At 39.4% G+C, this 11,105-nt stretch overlaps 1 pseudogene; it reads left to right on the top strand.

Annotated features, from left to right (window-relative positions):
• The first annotated feature begins 2,402 nt into the window (after positions 1-2,402).
• LOC118603810 lies at positions 2,403-4,820 on the top strand (annotated as a pseudogene).
• Positions 4,821-11,105: the final 6,285 nt, after the last annotated feature.

The following is an 11,105-nucleotide window of genomic DNA, read 5'->3' as shown; positions in this document are numbered from 1 at the left end:
TATAGTTAATAATACTGTATCGTATATTTGAAAGAAGCCAAGAGAGTAGATCTTCATATTATAAGAAAAAAATTATAACTATGTGTGGAGATAAGTGTTAACTAGACTTATTGTGGTGATCATTTTGTAATATACATATATATATATTTAATATGTTGTACACCCGATACTAATATATAACATTATGTGTCAGTTATATCTCAAAAACAAAAAATATGTCTGTGGTTCGGAAAGGTGTTCATGATGTATTGTTAAATGAAAAATAGTTGTGAAACAAGAAAGAAAAAGAAAAAAAGAAAAACGGAGTGGCTATCTTTGTATCAGACAAAGTAGATTTCAGAGCCAAGAATATTGCCAGGTATAAAAAAAATCATTTCATAATCATAAAGGGATCAATTCATCAAAATGATTTAATTCTAAAAGTTTGTGCACCTAATAAAAGAGTTTCCAAATACATGAAGCAAAAACTGCAAGGACAAGTAAGCAAATCAAAATTATAGTAGGAGATTTCAATACTCAGTCTTAATAATTGACATACAAGTAGGTAGGAAATAACCAAGGGTATAGAAGACTAATAACACTAGTAATCAATTTCCCTAATTGATATTTGTAGAACACTCCATCCCGCAACAGCAGAATGCACATTCTTTTCAAATGCACTGGGAACATTTACCAAAATAAGCCATATTCTGGGCCATAAAACCACTCTCAATAAATTTGAAAAGATTTAAATAATAAAGAATGTGCTCTTATCACAATGGAATTAAATTAGAAGTCGATAACAGAAAGATTCTTGAAAAATCTCCAAATATTTGGAAACAAGATAACTCACTTCTAAATAATCCAGCAGTCAAATAATAATACAAAAGGGAAAGTAGAATGTATTTTGAATGGAATGAAAAGGAAAATGCAGCATATCAAAATGTATGGGCTGCTACTAAATCAGTATTCAGAAGGTTTCAAATCAATAACCTCAGTTCCCACAGTTCCCATTTTAAGGAACTAGAAAAAGAAAAGCAAATGAAATCCAAAGTATGCAGAAAAACAGGAAATAATAGAGATTAGAGAATATATTAATAAAATAGAATACAGCAAAATAATGGATAAAACCAATGAAGCTGAAATCAAGTTCTTTGAGAAGATCAATAATATTGATAAAAACCTTTAATTACATGAATCAGGAAAAAATATGAGATACAAATTGTCAATATCAGTTCTGAGAGAAGTGACTCCACTACAGATTTTATAGGTAATAAAAGGATAATAGAGAATGTTATCTACAACTTCGCCCATGTAAACAATGAAAAATTAATGCCATACATTAGACAACTTAGATTCAATGGAGAAAGTCTTTGAGAAACAAACTACCAAAATTCAATAAGAATAGATAACCGAATAGCCCAGTAACTATGAAAGAAATTGAACTGGTAGCTTAAAACCTTCCCCCAAAGAAAATTTCAGGTTTAGATGACTTTACCGGTAAATTCTATGATTATTTAAAGGAAAAATAACACCAATTCTGTACAAACTCAGAAAACTGAAGAGAATACTTCTCAATTCATTTTGAGGTCAGTATTAATCTGATACTAAAACAAGATGAACACATTTATAAGAAAAGAAAACTATAGACTAATATCCCTTGTGAACATGCATGTGAAAATTCCAAACAAAATTTTAGCAAATCAAATCCAACAATATATAAAAAGATAAAATATACCATGACCAAGTGGGGTTTATTCCAAGAATGCAAAACTGACTTAATATTAGAAAATCAGTATAAATCACGATATTAACAAAGAAAGAAAGAAAAACTGTGTAATCATCTTAGTGAATGCAGGAAAAATTTTGACAAAAACACAACATTCCTGATTCAAAACTCTCAGCAAACAAGTAATGAAAGGGAACTTTCTGAACCTGAAAAAGAGCATCTGTGAAAAACCTACAGCTAATGTCATACTAAACCATGAGACCAATGCTTTCCCTCTAAAATAAGGAGAGGGAGAAGGGATGCCAGCTCTTATCACTTTTATTCAACATTGTACTAAAGGTTGTACCAGTGCAATAAGGCAAAAAATAAAAAAATAAAAAATAAAGGCATCCATATTGTAAAAGAAGAAGTAAAACTGTCTTTATTCAAGACAACATGACACAAAAAGCATGATCCATAAGGAAAAATCGATAAACTGGACTTAATCGAAATGAAAAATTCCTGCTGTATGAAAGACACTATTAGGAGAATGAAAAACCGCGGACTGGGAGAAAAATATTTGTAAAGCATATAACTGATACCAGAGTTTGGAATATGTAAAGAACTCTTACAACTCAATAATAAGAAAACCAAGGAGTTGCTTCTGAGTCCTGGTGCTGCGTTGCTGCGGAGCTGGTGCTGTCCCTTAGACAAGATGCTGGTGGAAACCCAGACCCAAGACCAGCCCATGGAGGAGGCAGAGGAAACTGAGAGGTTTGCCTTTCAGGCAGAACTTGCCCAAGTGATGTCATTGACCATCAATACTTGCTACTCGAATAAAGAGATCTTTCTGAGGGAGCTTATTTCAAATTTATCGGATGCTCTGGACAAAATCAGATATGAAAGCTTGACAGACCCCAGTAAACCAGACTTTGGGAAATAGCTGATTCCAAACAAACAAGATCAAACCCTCACCATTGTGGATACTGGAATTGGAATGATCAAGGCCAATTAGATCAATAACCTTGGTACTACTGCCAAGTCTGGGACCAAAGCGCTCATGGAGGCTTTGCAGGCTGGTGCAGATATCGTCACAATTGGCCAGTTTGGTGTCGGGTTTTACTCTGCCTATTTGGTTGCTGAAAAAGTGACAGTGATCACCAAACATAATGCCAATGAGCAACGTGCCTGGGAATCTTCTGCAGGAGGATCGTTTGCAGTCAGGACTGACACAGGGGAGCCTATGGGTCGTGGAATAAAGGTTGTCCTGCATCTGAAAGAAGACCAAACTGCGCACTTGGAGAGAAGAATAAAGGAGATGTGAAGAAACACTCCCAATTTATTGGCTACCCCATGACTCTCTTTGTGGAGAAGGAACGTGATAAAGAAGTCAGTGTTGATGAGGCTGAAGAAAAGGAAGACAAAGAGGAACAGAAAGAAAAAAAGAAACGGAGTCCGAGGATAAACTTGAAATAGAAGATGCTGGTTCTGATGAAGAGAAAGAAGAAAAGAAGGATGGTGAGGAGGAGGAGGAGGAGGAGGAGGAGGAGGAGGAGGAGGAGGAGGAGGAGAATTAGAAGAAGAAGAAGAAGAAGAAGAAGAAGAAGAAGAAGAAGAAGAAGAAGAAGAAAGGAAGAGGAAGAAGAAGAAGAAGAAGAGAAGAAGAAGAAGGAGAAGAAGGAGAAGAAGGAAGAAGAAGAAGAAGAAGAAGAAGAAGAAGAAGAAGAAGAAGAAGAAGAAGAAGAAGAAGAAGAAGAAGAAGAAAGGAAGAGGAAGAAGATGATGATGGTGATGATGATGATGATCAAGGAGAAGTACATTGATCAGGAAGAGCTGAACAAGACAAAGCCTATTGGGACCAGAAACCCTGATGAAATCACTAATGAGGAATATGGGGAGTTCTACAAGAGCCTGACGAACGACTGGGAGGATCACGTGGCAGTGAAGCATTTTTCCCTTGAAGAGCAATCGGAATTCAGAGCCTTTCTTTTTGTTCCAAGACATGCTCCCTCTGACCTATTTGAAAACAAAAGGAAAAAGAATAACATTAAGTTGCATGTTCGCAGAGTTTTCATCATGGATACCTGTGAAGAGTTAATACCTGACCATCTGAAATTTAATCACAGGTGTGGTCGACTCCGAGGATCTCCCTCGAAATATTTCTCGGAAGATTTTGCAACCAAGCAAAATTTTGAAAATTATCAGAAAGAATTTGGTCAAAAAATGCTTAGAACTCTTCACTGAACTGGCAGAAGACAAAGAGAGCTACAAAAAGTTTTATGAGCAGTTCTCTAAAAATATTAAGCTGGGAATACATGAAGATTCTCAAAATTGGAAGAAGGTCTCAGAGCTGTTAAGATCCTACACCTCTGCTTCTGGTGATGAGATGGTTTCCCTCAAGGACTACTGCACAAGAATGAAGGAAAATGAGAAACATATCTATTACATCACAGGTGAGACCAAGGACCAGGTAGCTAACTCAGCCTTTGTTGAATGTCTTCACAAGCACGGCCTGGAGGTAATCTATGTGATCAAGCCTGTGTCTAACAGCTGAAGGAATTTGAGGGGAAGACTTTAGTGTCAGTCACCAAAGAGGACTTGAAACTTCCAGAAGATGAAGAAGAGAAGAAACAGGGAGAGAAAAAAACAAAGTTTGAAAACCTCTGCAAAATTATGAAGGATATCTTGGAGAAAAAAGTAGAAAAGATGGTCATTTCAAACCGATTGCTGCATTGTCACAAGCACACGTGGCTGGGCAGCAAACGTGGAGAGAATCGTGAAGGCTCAAGCCCTAAGAGACAATTCAACAATGGGTTACATGGCAGCAAAGAAACACTTGGAGATAAACCTCGACTATTTTATCAAGACCTTGAGGCAAAAGGCAGAAGCTGATTGGAATGACAAGTCTGTGAAGGACCTGGCCATCCTTATCTGTGAAACTGCACTCCTGTCATCTGGCTTCAGTCTGGAAGATCCCCAGATCCCCACTAACAGGATCTACAGGGTGATCAAAGTTGGTCTGGGTATTGACGAGGATGACCCCACTGCTGACGACAGCTGTGCTGCTGTCACTGAAGAGATGCTGCCCCTGGAAGGAGACGACAACATGTAACGCATGGAAGAAGTAGACTAAACTACGCCTGAAGAACGGCTTGTACACGTGTTGAGTTCTTTGCCTTTATTCCCTCTGATAATATATTTCCAAGAATTTTTTTTTTTTTTTGGTTAACATATTAAAAAATCTGTATGGCATGATGATAACTACTTAAAGGAAATGTGAGATTTCTTTCTAAGTATATAATACTGTGATACCTTATGCACTAAAGCATAGTTTTTCCTTTCTGGTTTCATGTTGGCTTATTTTAACAGATTGAAATTATGTTTGTTACAGATGTATGCAACCTAATGTTAACTCTGTGGGCTCCTAGAGTATTTAGATATCAAGCAGATCCCTTATGAGACCGAATCTTTTGTCACCGAAGTGTTCTAAGATATACCATGATGTTTAAAAAAAAAAACATTGGCTAAAACGACTTTTACCTGCTAGGATCTTTTTAAACCTTCCATCTCCTATAGTTATCGACTGCATGTATGGCCTCTAGAAATTAGTATGTTACACTCGACCAACCTGATGGGAGTAACTAACCATAGAGCTTGTTTTCCAAAGAAAAGTACTGTTTAGAGTAGCAAATTTATAAGCCTACCTAGGCATGTTGTAAAGCCCTTTGAAAGTAAGTAGAGCAAGTTTTGTGAATGGAAATGTAGTGTTAAAGTCACATTCTGTTTCAAAGGCTGTTACAAATACAGATGAATTAAAGAGAAAAAGAAAAAAGAAAACCAAGAATCAAATTTTTAAAATGAGCAAAAGATTTGAACAGACACTACACCATAGGAGACCTCTGGGTAACAAATAAGCACATGGAAAAATGTTCAACACTATTAGTCACCAAGGAAATGCAAATTAAAACCACAATGAGAAACCATTACACCCTTAGTAGAATAAAAACAAACATTGATAATACCAAGTTTTGTTAAGGATTGGCAACAACTGAAACTTTTGGACACTGCTGGTGGAAATGTAAAATGAGACAACCACTTTTAAGAAATGTTTGGCAGTTTCTTATAAAATTAAACGTTCTTACAATATAATCCAGCAATTCCACTCCTAGGTATTTACCCGAGAGAAATGAAAACATATGTCCACCAAAAGACATACTAGAGTATTTATAGAAGCTTTATTTCTAATAGTAATAAACTAAAAATAACTCAAATATCCATCAATAAATAAATGAATAAACTGTGGTATATTTATACAACGAACTACTCTCTGAATTAAAAAAGAAAAAAAACTACTGACAAATGCCACAAAATGGATGAATCAAACAGATATACTGAATCACAGATGTTAGACATAAGAAACTACTGTTATGAACGGAATCGTGTCCCCAAATTCATATGCTGCAGCCCTAACCAATGTAGCTGTATTTGGGAGCAGGGCCTTTAAAGTTTAAATGAGGTCATAAGGGTGAGGCCCTAATCCAAAAGAACTGGTATCCTTACAAAAAGAGGGAGATACTAGGGATGAGCCCCCCCAGAGAAAAGGCCACGTGAGGACACAGCGAGAAGAGAGCCATCGACCTGCAAGCCAAAGAGGGAGGCCTCAGGAGAAACCAAAATTGTCAGCACCCTCATCTTGGTCTTCCAAGATCATCCTCCAACTGTGAGAAGATAAATTTCTGTTGTTCAAACCTCCTAGTCTGTGCTGTTTTATAGCAGCCCTAGCTAACTAATACAACTACATATTGTATAATTTTGAAATTAATCTAATAGTGTCTTTCATAGTGACAGAAAGCAGATCAGTGGTTGTCTGGGACCTGGATAATGAGATGGGTATTGACTGCAAATGGGCACAAGGAAACTTTTGGAGGTGATGGAAGTATTCTGTTTGACTGTGGTGGTGGTTACCTGGTACATATGTCAAAAGTCACCGCAATGTATGCTTAAAATTGGCACATTTTACTCACGAAAATTATATCTCAATAGCATTGACTTTAGAAGAAACAAAATAGTGTGTAAAAAGTATAGACAAGATCTCTTGAATGCAATGTAAGGGAGTTGTCAAGTCTACCAATGCTCATATCTTCCTTTTTGTAATTTTGTAGAGAGGTGCGTTCCCACAAAGGAAGCCGCAGGCAGTCTCAGCTCTATGTCCGAAGAGGGAGGCAAATGTACTCTTTGTGCTAAAGGCCCATAGAGTTATAACCATGTATTTTCCATAATTTATTCATGAAAAAGAGCCAACATTAAACACTAACCAACCACTACATTCAAAGATATTTTGTACTTTAAAAAATTCTCAATATAAATATTTGTATCTTTCTTACCATGTCCCATTTTTATCATCCACTGATGCTGAAGTTTTATTTATCCTGAAGGCTAAGTTTCTTGTTGTCCGTCTTGGACTAGGCGTGGCATCAAAGCCCTTTTGGGATGCTTGCCTCACAGACTGAAAGAGTTCCCACAGCACTTTAGGATGTCTGTCCTAATTAGAGGGACAGCTACTCTTAACTTTCCTAACACATCCCTTCTTTTCTCACCAGAGAGTAAAAAGGAGAGAAGACTTGATTCTATGATTTAAAAAGTGTTTTCCAGCTATACCATTCTCTGAATTTATGATATTAGGTTCATTCACTGTTTTTCCGACTCATTCATTCAGCTATATAATGAGTTAGGTCTTTGTGCTTAATTCTGAGATAAGAGCTGGGGATACAGCAATGAAGAAGGCAGACATGGTTTGTGCCTTTATGCTGCCTACATTCCAGTGGGAGTTGGGGGCTGCAAGCATCCCAAGTCGAACTGGCTTAAGCAATAAGAAATATGCTGGCTTGATGCTGGAGAAATCTCAGACAGGAGGCTGGGCTTCCGTGGTTCACTGTAGCCAAGCTGGTAATAACATGGCCACTAAGGACAGTTCCCAGCCTCTGAGCCTGGTAGGATGAAGTCCAGAGGGAAGACTCCCGTCCTGAAAGGACTGTGATGAAGTAGAGTGACGAAGAATGTTGTCAAAAACCTTTAGCTGACCCCTCCTTGTAATGGGGATGGGATTTCCCTTAGGCCACTCATGCTTCTCCATGGAATCCGTGTTGTAGGAACAAGCTGGTCGTGTCTCAGGGACCAAAAATGAAAGGTACTGCTTTATTCTAAGTTAACTCAAATATGCATGAATAAACTTTTAACATTGGTTCAAGGCAGTCGATAAGCCTCTAGCAACTTCAGGAAGCACTAACTTCAAATACTGGTTTCAACTACAAAGTATTCACGAAAGAAATCTTATTGAAACATACTAGAAATGCCCAGAGAGTTTACTATATGAATGTTGAGGGGGCAATCAGGAAAGCGTGCTTCGGCGAGGTAACCCTTAAACTGACCCTGGTTTGGAGTTCCCGGCTCTGAGACTGAATAGCTGGGTAAATCCCTTAAGCTTCTTCTGGAGCCTCAGTTTCCTCTCCTGAAAATGGTCATGATAATATCTCCTTTGTAGGTTTTGTGATAGGACTAAATGAGATAATATATGTGATGCGCCTTATTCCAGTGCCTGGCACATAGTGAGTGCTTGATATTGTTTCACAGGTGCAGAGCCAGTCTGATTGACAGTCTCAGTAGATAGACCTGGATAGTTTGCAGTTTGCTTCTGACCCACATCTGCATCTTCTCAGAATCCGATTTTAGGTCATAGTTGATGTGGAACAGCAGTACTATTTACAGGTATTTGTCAAGGTTCTGTCCTCCACCTGGATAGCTTTTCTCCTGTGCTCCTCAGCCTCCACTTTTTCAGGAGGTGGTATAAAAGACTGGTTAAGGGTTCCGAGGTCAGACTCCTTTGGTTCAAGTCCTTGTCTTACCACTTATTCACTGAGTGATCTCGGGCAGGATACTTCAGTTTTCCTCATCCGTAAAGTGGGTGTAAAAACAACGTCTTTGTCACAGACTCGTTGTGAGAATGATAGCAGCCCGTCTCTGTGAAGGGCTTCCCAAGGGCCTGGCACTTGGTAAGCACTTGATATGTATTGTCTGGTATTGTTACTATTCCATGTACAGCCATGACTCCCGAGTCCGCTCTTATTATTAGTCTTGATCTATCTCCTCAATTCCAGCAGCTTATTTCCATCTGCCTGCTGAATACATCTCCATAAAGATCCAACCAAAACTTCGTTCTCAACCTGTCCTAAAATATAGCCATCTTCTCTCCTTTTTCTCCACATTTCCTCCTCCATCTTCCTGCAGCCATCCTTTCTTTTATGTCGGCACCTATGGGAAATGAAGGGAAATGAAGGGCTTTGTTCCTGTTTCAAGAATTCCTGACATTGGAAAGCCTTGCTCCTCTCTCTGCTTCCCAGACATTCTCGTAATTGGAGGGCGCTCACAACCCGATTTGAATAAAACGAGGGCAGAGTTGCGAAGCGACTTGCTCAGAGTACCGGAGTGAACAGTAGAAGGAATTTGGGCCTCCTGCTTTTGAGGCGTTCTCCTTCCACCGCCCATGGCTCACTGTCTCGCTGTGTCATGGAACCACCTTGCCCTAGGTGTCCTGAGGGCCCAGCAGGCCTGCAGTCCTGGGGTTGAGAAAGTGAGGCTGTTTTCTCAAGGTAGTTCTTGAAACAATTAGAAATTAGATTTCATAAGCCAAGTCTCCAGTTATCCTGAGTTGTGCACTTGGCAGGGGAGTGGGGGTTGTGGGGGGAGGGGAGGTCGGGAAGGGGAAGCTAGCTCCTTTGAGAGTTTCCAAGCATTGTGAGCAAAGTAAAACCCAAACTGAAGGACGTGACTCATTCTGAGTGTGCCTCTGTCAGCCACAAATGGGTACAAGAGATGTAAATTCCGCAGGGGTCATGAGTGGTTTAGCCAGTGTTTTTCAGTGTGAGAAATTCCGGAGCGTAGAATTTGAGAGTGCCCAAGGGAGCCCTCCGTGACATTTCTTGCATTCCCATCTCTCTTAGCCCCGACGGATCTCAGGTACAGAACTTTGTGGCTGAGGGGCACTGAAAGGAGGGAGGGGCACATTCAGGCTTCAGACACCAAAACAGCCATTTTGCTCTTCGTGTGCCTACTTCCTCACACGACTGAGGTCAGAAAATTCTTGCCATTCCTGAGCTTGTAACAGAGGCTCAGACCCAGTGACCTCCTTTTGTTCTCACTGGGGGCTGCAGCTCCTCTGCAAGTTTAAACCGTTCAAATGAACTCCCCGTCATCGCAGAGACACTGCTGAAAGAAAAGAGGCGAGTGGAGAAGCAGCACTGGGAAGAGTCCACAAGGTGAAGAGAGGACGGCCACGATTTCCCCGTTCTCCCACTATGCCACGCCAAGAAAAAGGCCCTGAAGTCAAACTGGGGTTTAAAACTCTGTTCGTGAAGACGAAAAGTAGACTAGAGGTCTGGGGTGGGGGTTGCTATTGTTTAATGGGTACAGAGTTTTTACTGGGCCTGAGGAAAGGTCAGGGGTATAGGTAGTGGTCATGGTTACACGACATTGAGAATTTAATTTAATCCAACTGAATAGTACACGTATGAATGGTTAAAATGATAAATATTATGGTATGTATTTTACCACAATAAAACAAAATCTACAGTGATTTTTTTTAAAAACCCTTTTCTCTGCATTTCTTTTGAAACTGACTTCAATAGATTGGCCCTCAAATCTAAGCAGCTGGATTCTTTGTAGGAGATCATTACACTTTGCTTTAGGCTGGTGGTTCTAGAGAATTATAGATGACGGGAATGATTGAAACTGATTTATTTCTCAAGTGTTCAAGATCCCTTCATCTCCACCCAACAATGCCTCTTCAGGAAAAGCTCGTCTCTACCAAAGTCAGAAAAATAAAGAAAATGTACAGGCCACCATCTAAAGTGGGCCTGGTTTAAGAAAATCTCCTCTGTGAAACCTCAGATTTGGACAACAAATTGGTGGTTGACAATTTCCCTTACAAAAGACTGATTTCCTTAACAAAAGAGTTTACTCAAAGGTTCCTTTAAGAAGAGAGCCCCCTGCTGCATTTAATGATATTATTGCATTAAAAAAAAAAAAACATCCTGACCATTCAAGGACATTGCACTATAAATACGTGAATGCATTGTATTGTGTTGTAAGAGTGGGAATGAAGGAGTCAGAACTCTTTGACAAATGGACTATTTTGGCCCAAAGTAACACAAGGAGGGAGAAAGATGAGTTTCTTGGCCTCAAATCCTGACAGCTTTCTGGGAAGGCTTTCGGAGTTTGTGATTTATTTAAGACCAGCTAAGCCCAAGGCCTGGGATGTGTCCATTTTAAGAAAGGGCCTGTGCCAAACTTAGGGTCAAAGTTCTAACTCTGCTCGTGCTGACCCCCTCATCACCTGTCCTAATCAAAAAGGCTCTCAGACATG

This window comes from Rousettus aegyptiacus, unplaced genomic scaffold (genome assembly GCF_014176215.1).
Source record: "Rousettus aegyptiacus isolate mRouAeg1 unplaced genomic scaffold, mRouAeg1.p scaffold_m13_p_1, whole genome shotgun sequence".
In the NCBI taxonomy this organism is placed as follows: domain Eukaryota; kingdom Metazoa; phylum Chordata; class Mammalia; order Chiroptera; family Pteropodidae; genus Rousettus; species Rousettus aegyptiacus.
This window is presented reverse-complemented; position numbering and strand designations above follow the sequence as displayed.